This window comes from Rhodnius prolixus, unplaced genomic scaffold (assembly GCF_049639745.1).
Source record: "Rhodnius prolixus isolate KJV_2025 unplaced genomic scaffold, Rpr scaffold_4, whole genome shotgun sequence".
Lineage (NCBI taxonomy): Eukaryota > Metazoa > Arthropoda > Insecta > Hemiptera > Reduviidae > Rhodnius > Rhodnius prolixus.
Genome location: NW_027411614.1, coordinates 38,429,381 through 38,442,563, shown reverse-complemented (window position 1 = coordinate 38,442,563; position 13,183 = coordinate 38,429,381). Strand labels below are relative to the sequence as shown.

The 13,183-nt window shown below is 29.8% G+C and overlaps 1 protein-coding gene across 3 annotated transcripts in view; it reads left to right on the top strand.

The window, feature by feature from the left end:
• The first annotated feature begins 2,288 nt into the window (after positions 1-2,288).
• LOC141455619 (neuroligin-4, X-linked-like) overlaps positions 2,289-13,183 on the top strand; it is a 577,612-nt gene continuing 566,717 nt past the window's right edge. For all 3 annotated transcript variants that reach the window (XM_074130804.1, XM_074130808.1, XM_074130802.1), the window contains exon 1: positions 2,289-2,491. The gene's annotated coding sequence lies outside the window, so the exon portion shown is untranslated. The remainder of the gene's footprint in view (positions 2,492-13,183) is intronic.

The following is a 13,183-nucleotide window of genomic DNA, read 5'->3' as shown; positions in this document are numbered from 1 at the left end:
ACAAAAACAAAACAAAAATTATAGCCCGGAAAATGTAAACTTTTTATTTTTCTAATTACTGAGGGGCAGATTTACTTCATTGATTGTGGCCAAAGACGAATTTCAATGATGCCACGTTTTTCTTTAGAGAACATTGGTATTAAAAGTACTTTGTTTTTTACGTTTCCAAAAATGAGTGACAGCAATATTGTTCAAATTTAGTCATAATTATGTATTTTTATTTAATAGATTTTAAAGAAAATATACGGGTTGTTTTCGCACAAAATATCTATTTTGCTGCGCTGTATAGTTCTTTTTTTGTTTTACTTTATTCTATTCCATGTTAGAAAGATGCCACAGTCTTTTACGTCGAGTTACAGTTAGAGGGAAGATGATTGAAATTGACCACTATATGGTAACATTGGTTCTTCTGGCCTACTCACTAGGAATCTAAGGTGATAGAATTCTTTTTTGTCTGGAGGATGGCGAATTTGTTTTAGCACTTTCTCAGATACAGTAAAATTGTAAAATTACTAATTTGTAGAAAATTTAATATTACAACAGTTATATTTCTGTCACAGTTATTGATCCGATTGAACCGTTTAACCTAAGCAGAAATCAAGTTAAAGGAAATGAATACAAAAAAAAAGAAAGAAGTAAAAGTTATTCAGTGAAGAAACTTAGAATTAAGAGTTGATAGAGATAACTTGAAGGTTAAAAAGTTTTTCTCCGTCTTCAGAAAAAGATAGCTATCTCTGTAGATGAGCTGAATAAATAACATTAATACTTGGCGCCCTTCAATACTAATCTAACTCCTTAGCGATAATTAGGGTTGAGAAGAACTATTTCACCAGTCTGTATGCTCAAAACTTTTTTTTTAATTAAGTAATTAATTTTTAAAATGTTCTTTCAAAATGTTGTTACATACCTCACCTTTTTTTTTTTTTTAAGAAAAACAAGAAATATTAAAAAACCGATGGCACATTTTCAGGGAAAAGTTGAATCTAATGCTGTCACCAGGAAACCCGCAAATCTATACTTGAATTTTGACAATCAAAATTACTTTTAATTATGGTTCCATGAAAAATAATAAATATTTACAAGAAGCAGTAATTAACAATTGGAATAATTCCTGATGATATATATGGATTTTTTAATTAAATTATTTAGAAAATACAAAATTAATGTTTAAACGCTTGTGCATACATTTATTATTAATGAAATGATGAATAAATAATTGCAATTAAACAAAGTAATCACAGGCGAACTTTTTTTATGCTTTATTTAATTATACAGGAGGGCTTTCATGTTACCGAAATTGTGTGATTATTGATTAAATCAATGAGTAGAAGTGCACTCTAATCAGGACCAATTATCTCTTAGTATGTTGTAATTACATTTTGATGCGAATAACGAAGAATAGTACTTGGGATTTTATTTTTCAAAGATCATTGTGCCTGAAATCACCTGCGAATGAATTAAAATAGTAGCCAATAGTAGAATTACATTCACGGATTGAAAAAAAAAACAAGAAATATGTGTTTTAACAGAAACACCCCAGCTAACAGATTTAAATATTCGCTGACAACAGAAAACTAATTTTAACTGAACGCTTAAAAATTTATTGAAACTTAAATTTGCCACCTAAAAAAAACTATATTCCAAGTTTATTCAGTGTCTCTAAATGTTTTAAATTTGTTGTATATCCTTCCGATATCTAAGCCATTAACAGAAAATATTTGTCTTAACATAACTAAACGTTTCAGTTCTTTGAAATACATTTTATTCTTTCTATACTCTTTTGGGCGCCTAACAAGCATAAGATGTCAACTATAACGACTTGATATTGTACCGCCACAGGGTGACATTTCCATTTTGTAGGGAATTTACTGTAGGATTATTATAACGTGTAACGCTGTTGTGGTTCTAGCAGAAATAAATAATGAATATATATAATTAATGTAACCTTCTACTCATTGTAAATAAAAGGAAGCAAATAATGTCAATTTGCCAATCTAACTTCTAAAATAAAAAATAATTTGAATAAAGACACGAAGCATGAATATATATATCTAAACATTAGTTTACAATAAATAATTTGATATATTAGATGGAGTATCCATGGCCAACCAAACTGACCGACTGGACCACCTACTTGCAACGGAGAATTTGTGGTCATCCTCAAGGCTGCTGCTGCTGCTGCCGGCAGTACCAATGCGGCCAACATATTACATACCCAGAGTAGCAGGGTGCCAAGCGATTGCGCTCCGAACTGGAAGGGCGGAGGCGGCCAGCTTGCTTAAGGGGTGGCAAATACCACCTCAGTGCGTGCCCGGCCCCCGCTCCGTTCGCAACACGTCGTTTCCCACTTGACTCGGCGATCTCCTTAATCTTCTTTCACTAATCTTACGGGATATTTATCTAACTTTTCGTTAGTCTTTCGTTAAGACTCAAGTGTTTTTATTATATTGTTTGTGGAAAAACCCTCGATTAACATTCATTAAAAAAGAAGGTAATTTTACCAATTTTTACTTTAGTTGAATGAACTCTTATTTTTAATTTATATCTATATCTTGTTTTCTATTTTTAAATTACTACCTTAGATTGACAGCATTATATAATTAATTTACATATTAGAATATTAAATTCTGAAATCATATTTGTATACAATTTATTTTCATTTTTAGTAAGCTTAACAACTGAATTAACTTCTTGAGATGTTCAAGAGATTTTTTTCTTAAATAAAACGTTTTAGGTATTAATAATGCAAAAGAAATGAACATTAATTATTTGTTATTTAAATATCTAAAGAAGTATTTAACATTATTAATATCTCTTTAAAATTCAATAAAATCTCTTTTCTTTAACCCAAAGGATACTGTTTTTTTGTTTTTTACTTTTATTTTTATTTTTTGAAAAATAAATAAAAAGCCCAGGACCTAGAAATCGGCCTCCAAATAGTTTTGTAACTCCAAAATTTTAATTATTAAAAACGAAATTTAAATTGAGCTTGTAAATGAGTGATCTATGCAATTTACTGTTGAGCAATCAATCGAACAAATTATTTAGAATAAAAAAAATATTAGTTGCAGTCAAATAAATAAAACTATAAATAAATAACCCAATTTTTTCTAATGCATTTTGGTAAAAATTATTACATTTAAAAGTTTTTCGTTTTAGAATGGTTCTTTTACCGGCATTTCCTTTTAGGACTAACATTTTATATTACACTGTTAAATGGGTAACGAATTAAACAATTGAAATACCTGCTACACTCGAAAAATAGCGTTCATATTTTTAATAAAATCACTGGTATTTTGAATTTATGTATTTTTGTCAAAATAATTAGGAGACTCATTTAAATAAGATACATATAAAAAAAACTTGAATCGAATCATATATTTAATCTATAAAAAAAAATTTACAATATTTTTGTAAATAAAATATGTGACGCTGCGGAAATTCCAGATTACTGTATAGTGTTAAAGAGAAATAATTAAATTGTTTGCCAGTATATGACCAGTAAAATAAAGGACTTTTAGAAGTGTTTGGGCCAATGTTTATAAAATATTTCTTTGTGTTTTGTTTGAAAAAAAAAAAAAAATCTTCTTTTCGAATGGTTTGTATCAATTTATCCATGTCTGAATCAATTTATTTCAACTTGAAATTTAATCTAAAATAAACGACAGTTAGTTCCAAATGCGATTAAATTTTGTACAGTGCTTTGTTCTAGAAAAGAAGAGAATTTTGAAGAGGCTAGGGTCTTTTTGGGCGATTGTACTTGTTAACAAACTTTTAAAATTATCACGTTTAAAGTAGTGTTTAAATAAGAAAAGTGTAGTTTAAATAATTACTTCTTCTTAATTAAAAATTCTTTTAATTGTTTAATCAAACAATTGCTTTAATTTACTAAAGTTTGTTTTTACTAATAGCATTAAATAAAAGATTTCTTTTTTGCTTTAACTTTGCCCATTTTTTTTCAGTTATTGTCTTTTTTTTTTGTGAATAAGAGTTTTATACTTTTAGGCAGTAGCTTTAACATTCCTTTGATATACCTCAATATTTTTCTACAATCGTGGGATATGATCATAGTTAACACATTTAGCATTTTCTGTTAAAAGATTTTTTTTTAAAGTTTTCTGGAGAATCCAGTTCTCGAGGAATATTAGATGCTTTATTGCTCTTCCTAGAAGTTTCCTATAGTTTTTAAAACAAGAGAACCAAAGTAAAATTCTATCTACACCTACTTCATTTGATGCTTCAAAATTATACTTGATTATACCATTTGGTACTTCAAAATGCAGCATACCACAAGTTAGCGTCCATCACTTATTGATATTTCAAAAAAAAAAGTAAAAGCTTCCTCCCTGATGTCCAATAAATTTATCTGATGTGACCACAACTGTTTCCTTATCGTTCAACGTTTCGAGTAACTAAAAGAAAGAAATTAATCTTTGTTTTTTAAGCTGCCAATATTTTAACTCTTATACCTCAAACCTTGTTAGCTATCTGTTTTGTGCACTTTAAAGATCCTACCGCCTTTAATATTCTAGCTACTGCCTAAAAGTATAAAACTCTTATTAACAAAAAAAAAAGACAATAACTGAAAAAAATGGGCAAAGTTAAAGCAAATAAAAAACTTTTATTTAATGCTATTAGTAAAAACAAACTTTTCAAATGTTACATTCAAATGTGTACATAATACACAACATCTAAATTACTAGCATCAAATTTGATGCTGTGTGATATTCTATTCTTTAATTGCTATATTTTCTAATTTTTAGGATATATGTAGTTACTTAAATCTCGGATACAGCATTAAATATATGGAATTTTCCATATTTGAAATATATGGAATATTATGGTCAACGTTACTTGTGAGTTTGGAAGTCATAGATCCAAAACAGGCCGTTGTAAACTTTAAATATTTGCTTAATAATGTATTTTAATTTTAAATAAACATAATAATTAATTAATAATAATAAAAGATATAAATTTTCATTCTTATTTGACCAAAAATGTTTGTTGAAAGCTTTTTTGCATAAATGCAAATAAAATTTTATTATAAATTGATTTAAACATTATATATCTAATAATTAAACTTCTTATTGTTTTTTGAATATCTGCAAAATCTTTGAGATAGCTTGGATTGAGATATTTAATGTAGCAAGTACGTTTTAATAGTTCTGAAGGTTAGGGTGCAGAATGGCGGTAGAATTTTTAATTAGCTTAATTTAGCGAAAGATCTGCGCCTAAACACGACAGTTCAGGCAAGTAACAGAATGCCTGTCTTAAAATTCAGATTAAGTTTCTAACTTAATTTTAACCAATTACACTCATTATTATATTTTTTTTCATTTTCAATATGGTTTTTTGTATACTTAATTCTTCTCGCTAAGTAAAATTTTGTTTTATGCAAGCTTTTCAAAATTATTTCAGAAAAAGAATATTTCCTGGAAGCTCGAAATTAACTTTCCGATTAAAACATCCTCAACCAAAAATGCAACTTTATAATTTTCGTTTTTTTTTTGCGATTTTACTGAAACGAATACAAATATTTTTCTTGAAGTTGGTCCTAGAATAATTAAAAGAGTTTCATTTGTTGAATGTCAGGTCTATCATCCTGCTTTGTAACTTTTTCTTATAGAATATTGATTTCAGAGAATTCTTAGACGACAGAATCATCTTATTAAAGTGAGCATTTTACCATTAATAAAAAAATTAATTTAGAAATTTAATCTCTGTAGTTAGAACACGATAGGTTAATAAGTGAACAATGGATTCTGTTAGAGATGAGGAGTAGAAGGAGAAAACTAGCAATTGGTGATATTATCGACTTGATACCCATTTTGCTGGACAGTCCCGATGAGATCTCGGGGTTACTAATCACTTCAATCCTCAGTAGAGGATTGTCAGGAATACTAAAAGAGGCGAGAGACTATACGAAAGGATTATATTAATGAGAAATTGTACTATGGTATTTCTGATATTTTTCCTTGGCTGGCTGCTTTACGAAGGAATGTCGATAACGGGGTGTAGAGTAAAGTTTTTGATGTAGAATGAGGCACCAAGTATTTGTGAACGTATTTTAGGTTTAGGAGAAGAAAGATTATTGCCAGTTTCAGTCAGAATTTATGTTTAAGGCTGAAATAGGCAATAATCTTTCTTCCCTTTCAGATTGCTATTGATCAATCACCAAATAACATGAACAATACTCTACAATGTAGTATTTTGGATTGAAATGTTTCTATTGTTTGTATGAAAGTTTCAGATTGGATTACGTTTGATTACGGAGTTGTATTAGCCTTTTTAGTTCCGATAGTAGTTTAGACCTTCGTCCATATGTTCGGTAAAGAAGTTTGTTTGTCACGTTTTTTCATTGCTTGTCTTTTAAGTCAAGTTTGTGGGTCTCTCGTTGGTCATTTGTCTCTAAACTGCTCAAGGTAGCTCACCAGATCAGTAAAAGGAAGAAGATTGTAATTGAAACATTGAAAAATTTATCTAAACATTTGAAGAGTTGACAATATATATAAAACTCTACAGAGACAAAAGATAAATATAATTTCTTAGGTTTAAACATGATATTAAACCCTGTTAAAGGGTTTTAAAATTCAAAGGAACTTTTTCAGAAGAACGATAGTAATTTTGATTGTGTATCCCATTTTGTTAAGAACAATATCAATCATGAAATTAGGTTTTTGCGTTTGAATGTTTGTTTATGATAAAGAAACGGTTTCATGTTATTTTTCAATTCTTGTTCAGAAATAATGTTTGTTATTTATATAAACAAAAAATGCCTTAAGCTGTAATAATCAAAATCAACGTCTACGTCTAAATTAATTCTGCGAAAGATAAAAAACGTTCACTCCAATTATAAATCAGAAATGGCATTCGAACATGATAGCAGCAAAGCTCCAGTTCTAAGTAATTTTAATCTTATATTTATTAATATTTACCACATTAAATTCAATTTTCAAATTTGACTGAAAAACTCCAAATGTAGATTTAAATTATATAAATCTAGTTAACTACATTTTTCAGCTTTTTGAAACTTTGTCAATGATTAGATTAAATAAAATTAATCCTAATAGACCAAACTGCCAGTGATAATTTTATTTTATATCATAAAAATAAAAATTAAGTGCCATACTAAACTAATCTGTATGTATTGCATTCAATAGTACGCGTTATGTAATATAAATGACATATATCACCCAAAATTGCACTTTAGAACTACTCGTACTACACTCAATCATTTTATGCTGTTGGGTTCGTTGTTGATGTAATCAAATTGCTGGGAAACTGCCTCACTCGATTTTCTCTTTATGATTCTCATTTTCCTCGAAATTTTTGTACAAAAATACCAGAGCATAAAGTATACTAACTAGCCATACAAGGCCTGCAACAGTTTTGGTTGTAACGTTTTTCAATGAATTTTGATTTTGGATTGGAATCTGGGAGAGTAATTTTTTGGTGCTATTTCTGGTTTTATAAATTAAGTAATGTTTGTGTAGAATGAATATTTTGTAAAAATTCGTGTTACAGAAAATAAGAAAGAAAATTTGACACATAAAACTGAAAACATTGTACAAGAGGTTGTCATTAAGGTGTATCTTTTCCGGTTTTCATTGTTAGTAACTACAAGTCTGTAGAGAATTTGTCAATAATATATGAGTTTACCACGTAACATTTTTATCTTCTTCAAAGTGAATTCATAATAAGATAATTACTTTTGTAATTAAAGTGGTGAAGGAATAGATGGGAGAAATGGTTTCCTAAATATTAGTTTATTTTATGACCAGCGATTATATAGCAAGAATGGCTATCATTATTATTGAATAGGGGCCGTAATGACATTATATTTGTGTGGGCAGATGAAATTTAAGTAGAAAATGTGCTGTAAATTAAGACACTATTCAAAACTCCTTGCAATAAATTGCAGACTATCGGACGTACTGCGAACTAATGTCATAATCAAATATCTGATAATTTTCAAATCCTTTTCTCCATTTTCAACTTTTCATTTCAATTAATATTTAAATGAAATTAATTATATACGTTTGCAATGTAATTACAAAATTTATGGTAAAATGAAATTGACCAATTGGCAACTATTACATTCTAATTTCCTACGGTCCATTTATTCGTCCATTTATAATGCCCACAATAAATGAAACTGTCATTTGGAACACATTTCTCTAGTTTAGTTTCATATATCTAAATTTATCTCAATGTACAGTGTGGATTAGGACAAATGGTGGCATTTTGGAATTAGATTTAAAGAAACATCAACGTGACCCCGGACTTTATTCAATAATGCTACTATTTTTCATTCTAACATGCCGGAATAAATTTTTCAATCAGCCACGTCGCCACCATTATTCCTTCATTTTCCAAACTTTGTTCTATATCTCTTTTTCAAAATAAAAAAAAATGTAATAAACGTTTGGGTATTTCTTTTATTTGTATTTTTTGCTTTTAAAGTTTAGGCAACAAAATCTGGTGAAAATCTACTATACGCCTTCTTACTGCGATAAATCTATGAATTCTCTGATTTTCTATTCTCTAACTTGGAATTTTTATTAACATATTTATGTGCATTGCACTAAAATGACGCAGCATGTAAATTTAAACATAAAACTAAATCACAGAGTTTCCAGAATTTTTCCAAATTAATATTTCAAGTGGAAAAGATTTTTGAGCATTTAGTCCCAAAAAGTGAGAAAAAAAATAACTAAAAATCTCAGAAAAGCCTTAAATATACCCTTAAAGGCTACCAAAAGGGTAGACTAAAAGGGTATACCCTGCGTGCACATTAGGGTATTTTTTTTTCTTATATGTTATCTTCAGGCGACTTTTCTTATCCAATTGCAAGTAGGTTTTACTAGATAAAATATTATCTAAAATATTGTTTTATTAAAAAACATTATCTCTGAAACAATCGAGAATATTTAAGGTTTTCAATCTCGTTTATATTGTTCATTGCAGCAGAAATTTATTCTTGAAGCTGATGTAAAGTTATCTTTTGTGAGCTAAATATCAATATTACAAATATAACTATCACCAATTCTAATTTCAATCTTAGTTAGTATGCGATATAACATTTACATAAAACCTTCTTTTCTGCCAGCTTAAACAGAGTTGATGTTGATGTATTTAGAAAGTAAATCATTCAGGCTGAGACTAGAGATGAGATTTAGCCTGGAGCCACTGTGGTTAGTAAGGCTTACTGTTCAATCTTCCCTGCGGCATTCCACTCCCAGGCCATGCAACGGGATTGCGGACGGTAATTTCTTTCTCTCTCTTGTTGCTATGCTAGCAACTACGCAAGTTAAAAAGAAAAAAAAATAGTAAACATTTTACAAGTTATGAATCTGTATGTCATGTTTCGTATTAGTTCACTGTTGTTTTATCAGTTTCAGTAAGTTTAAATGGAAACCATGAGATTAAAAATTCCAAAAGCTGTAGGATTGATCCCAACCTAGTACATGTACTCTTTAAAACTTGTAAAACAGTACTTAAACTTAACTTTTTGACTTAGTTTCTATTTTTAGTGGTTCATCTTATAATCAGATTAGAATTTACATTAGTAGTTCAATAAAATTGATCTAGGTCTATCTAGCAATGTCTTTTGATGAATGTAAAACTATTTTGAATGTAATTTTGGATTGTTGGGATTCTATGGTTAAAGATCGGGTCTATTGTTTTTTTTCCTAGATTTGGTTAGGTTTTTCTTGTTTCTTTGAGCATCTTTTTTAACTATTCTGACTTTAAACATCGAAAGGTGCATCTGATGCCCAAATTCAAAAATCTTATGTTTAATAAATCCTTTATGTATCTATTTCAGTCAGAAATTCGATCAAGAACGCTCCCATTTTTTATAGTTGGCATTTTCTATTGGAATTTCTATTTACGTTCTTCAAAGCTAACTATGCTATTATGAAGGATAAGAGTATGAACTTTCTGACGGAAGTAATCTGGTGGAACATTATTTCACAACACAGCTTTAATATAAAATAAGAGGAACGCTATTTGCAAATTCATTTTTAAATGGCGTGACATAAGAGTTTAGAGGTCAGCAATAATCTCTTTCTATTCAACTGAGAGTATTCTTGTAACCTGAGGTAAATTGAACTGGGAAGAGAGAAAGATGAAGGATTATGTTTAGTAGTCCTTAGGTTAGGTCGAAGTCTGTACTACCAAGGAAAGGAAGGAATAGAATCTTATTTTTTTTATTTATTTTTTTTAAGTAAAAGATTGTTAAATCCCACTTGATGTTTTTGAAGCCCAGGTTCTGGAATAGGACCTCCCGGTCAGGAAGTCCGTGTGAAGGTAATGCACACAGGAAAATAAGTAAAAAATAGATTTGACTCGAAACCCTGTACTTCTTCTTAATGAACAGTTTCCACAATGACATTTATTCTATTTAGTGTTGTCTAAAACGAGATAACATTGGCTAGTCAGTGCAGCTTTTGAGATTAGCCAAATGCCATTGATCTCAGTTGTAGAACAGGACGTACTGCCACTGCTGCTCCCAAAGTGACGAAGGTTAGCAAATATTAATTAGAATTAATATTCTAATCTACCTTATTGCAGCAGATAAATGGCCTCTTCAAATTTAAGAACCCCGCTTATAAAATTGTGTTTCTGAAAAAATTACAAACTGCCCATTGAGAAAGCACTCGTGTACTTGGCATTCTGATTAGGATTTTAATATTGGTTAATTGGGAAAAATTTAACTGAGAAGAATCGAAAGCAAGACACGTAGGAATTGAATTAGGACTACTGCGTTAAGATAAAGCATCCTGGAGGACTAGTGAAGAAAAAGCACAAAGGCACTGGCTGAGATGGATCTGATGACATTGGATTTAAGCAGAGTGCTCCATGTTACCTAGCATGGATGCAGGAGCAGGATCAGTATCACGGAAAGTACACAAGTTTTCCTATCTAAGTCTGTAAATGCTTATACTAGAAGGTACATTTTGTTAATCAAGAAGAAATCTTGGTTTCTTCAGGTCTAATTGGTGAGAAATTTGGTCAGAAATCACACTTTCTCCTTTTTCTTATAAAGTTTAAGACTGATGTTTTATGTTAAATCTAGACTCAGCAACTTTAAGAATAAAAAATCGCCCAATTACAGAGCCTGATAAATCATCGAACAATTTCTTTTCTTAGTATTTGTCACCCTACTGTCATTTGTTGCCTGCTTTCCCTCTTTCTCAGTACACCAGTAAATTACCGAAAAGAAAAGGAGAAGAAATTGAAATTATTCGGATGCCAGAGATGTCTCTTTAATCGGATGGAGAAAAGTGCTCTGAATTTCAATGCGTACTTTACTATTGATTTCGTTTAACCAAGAAGAGGCCTCACTTAATATTGAGAGATCTGAGTCACTAGTGCTTTAAGTGTTTTTAAAATAGATAGGCTGTAATCAGTCACACGCCATTTTGCATTTTAATAAATAAAACAGGAAAGGAAATCAAAAAAGTTTTTTAATTTGGTACAAAGTTTCATTTCAAGCGGAACTGGCTGTGTCGCTGAGTGTATTTAAAAGCAGACCAGCTCATTCGCTGTAACAATATTCCTTTCATTTATGCGATTTCATTTCATGGAATTCATTTTGAGACATTAGCAAATTTAAATTCTAAATCTTCTAAAATAAATATATAAGCACAACTCATTCTCAATAAACACACTTTAATTAAGAACTTTTTCAACATTGTATTTTGCTGAGCGTTCACTTGCTCATGATTAGTGGTGTTGTATAGCTGCTATAAATAACAGCTATATGTTAAAATAAGCTCAGACTTGCAATTAGGTAAACAGCAGCAAGAGAAAGGAATTTGCAACCTAATGATGGATTTCCGGTAAAACAGTTTCCAAAATTATTACTTTCTCTTACTAATTGAGATAATAAATAATTATACAATATTAGAAATATGACTGCTAGATAATAGGGTTTTGAAATACTAATTCTGGACTTCATTAGCAGCCATTCCACCAAATTTGGAAATAAAAATAATTAGAACATTTAACCCTGTTTATCTGATTAATTATCTTACTGTGACCGAAGATATCTAACAGATTTAACAGAAGTTATAGAGTAATTTTGCTTCTAAGAATTATGTTTTAATTATTTTCATTGTCATTTTACTGTCAGATACTTTAGTATATTTGATATATTTATATTAAAAAGAGGAAAGAAATTAAATTTTAGTTGAATTTATTGGATGAACAATTGCTTCTTGTGCTGATCAACTTAACACCACTTCAGTTAAGATTAAAGTTTCAGATTTAATTAGCTCCAAAGAAGCTTTACTTAATCAAGCAACTCTCCACTCCTTCTTTACACTCTCTTATCCTTCATAAAAGGACGTATTGCCTTCTGCAGATTTTCGATTTGATGTTTTCACAGAAACAGCCTTCTTTCTTTAACTGCATTTCTTAAGGTTTTCCTTTGTACCAAGAGGTTTAATTGAATGTTGGCTTTACTATAGTAGTTTTAAAAAGAAATTCATCTCTTATGCATACAATTACGAATTTCACACGCATTATTAAGTGTGAACTTGATTTCAATTAAGTTCCAAACATTATTTGAATTGGGCTACATCCTAGTAAATATAAGATTTATTGTCAAAGTTCTCAAAGTGGAACAATGAGAAACTATTCAGTGCCATGAGAAACTTATGGCTGTTATGAGGACTGATTTGTTCACCTTTCTGGTACAGCCTTGTTTAGTAGATTTGGTCATTTTGATCTTTAGGTATATTCTATAATTTTTAAACTTTATTATTAACTGAAACGCAGCAACATCAGCAAATGTTAAAATTTGATCTCATTGAGTGAAATCTGTTAAAGTTAATGATGAAAAAAAAAGTTAAAAATGGGGGTTTGTATCAAAATATAAATAAATAAATAGATTTTATGCAAATAGTTTTGTCAGCACTGGTAGAATCTGGTGTGTAACTATTTTATTACAATTCACAGATATCTAGAGGGATTTGGCTAACAATAAGCAGGAACGTAGCGACAGTAAATTGAAATAGAGGACCTGGTCTGAATTAGAGATGAATCTGTTATTGTACTTGGAATAGGTATGCCCAAATGGCTGGCCCAACCTTTACCGCATATTGCCTCTGTTGCAATAGTGCTCTTGTCTCTAGTGAATATAAAAGTAAGATGTATGTGGACCAGTGTCAGAGAT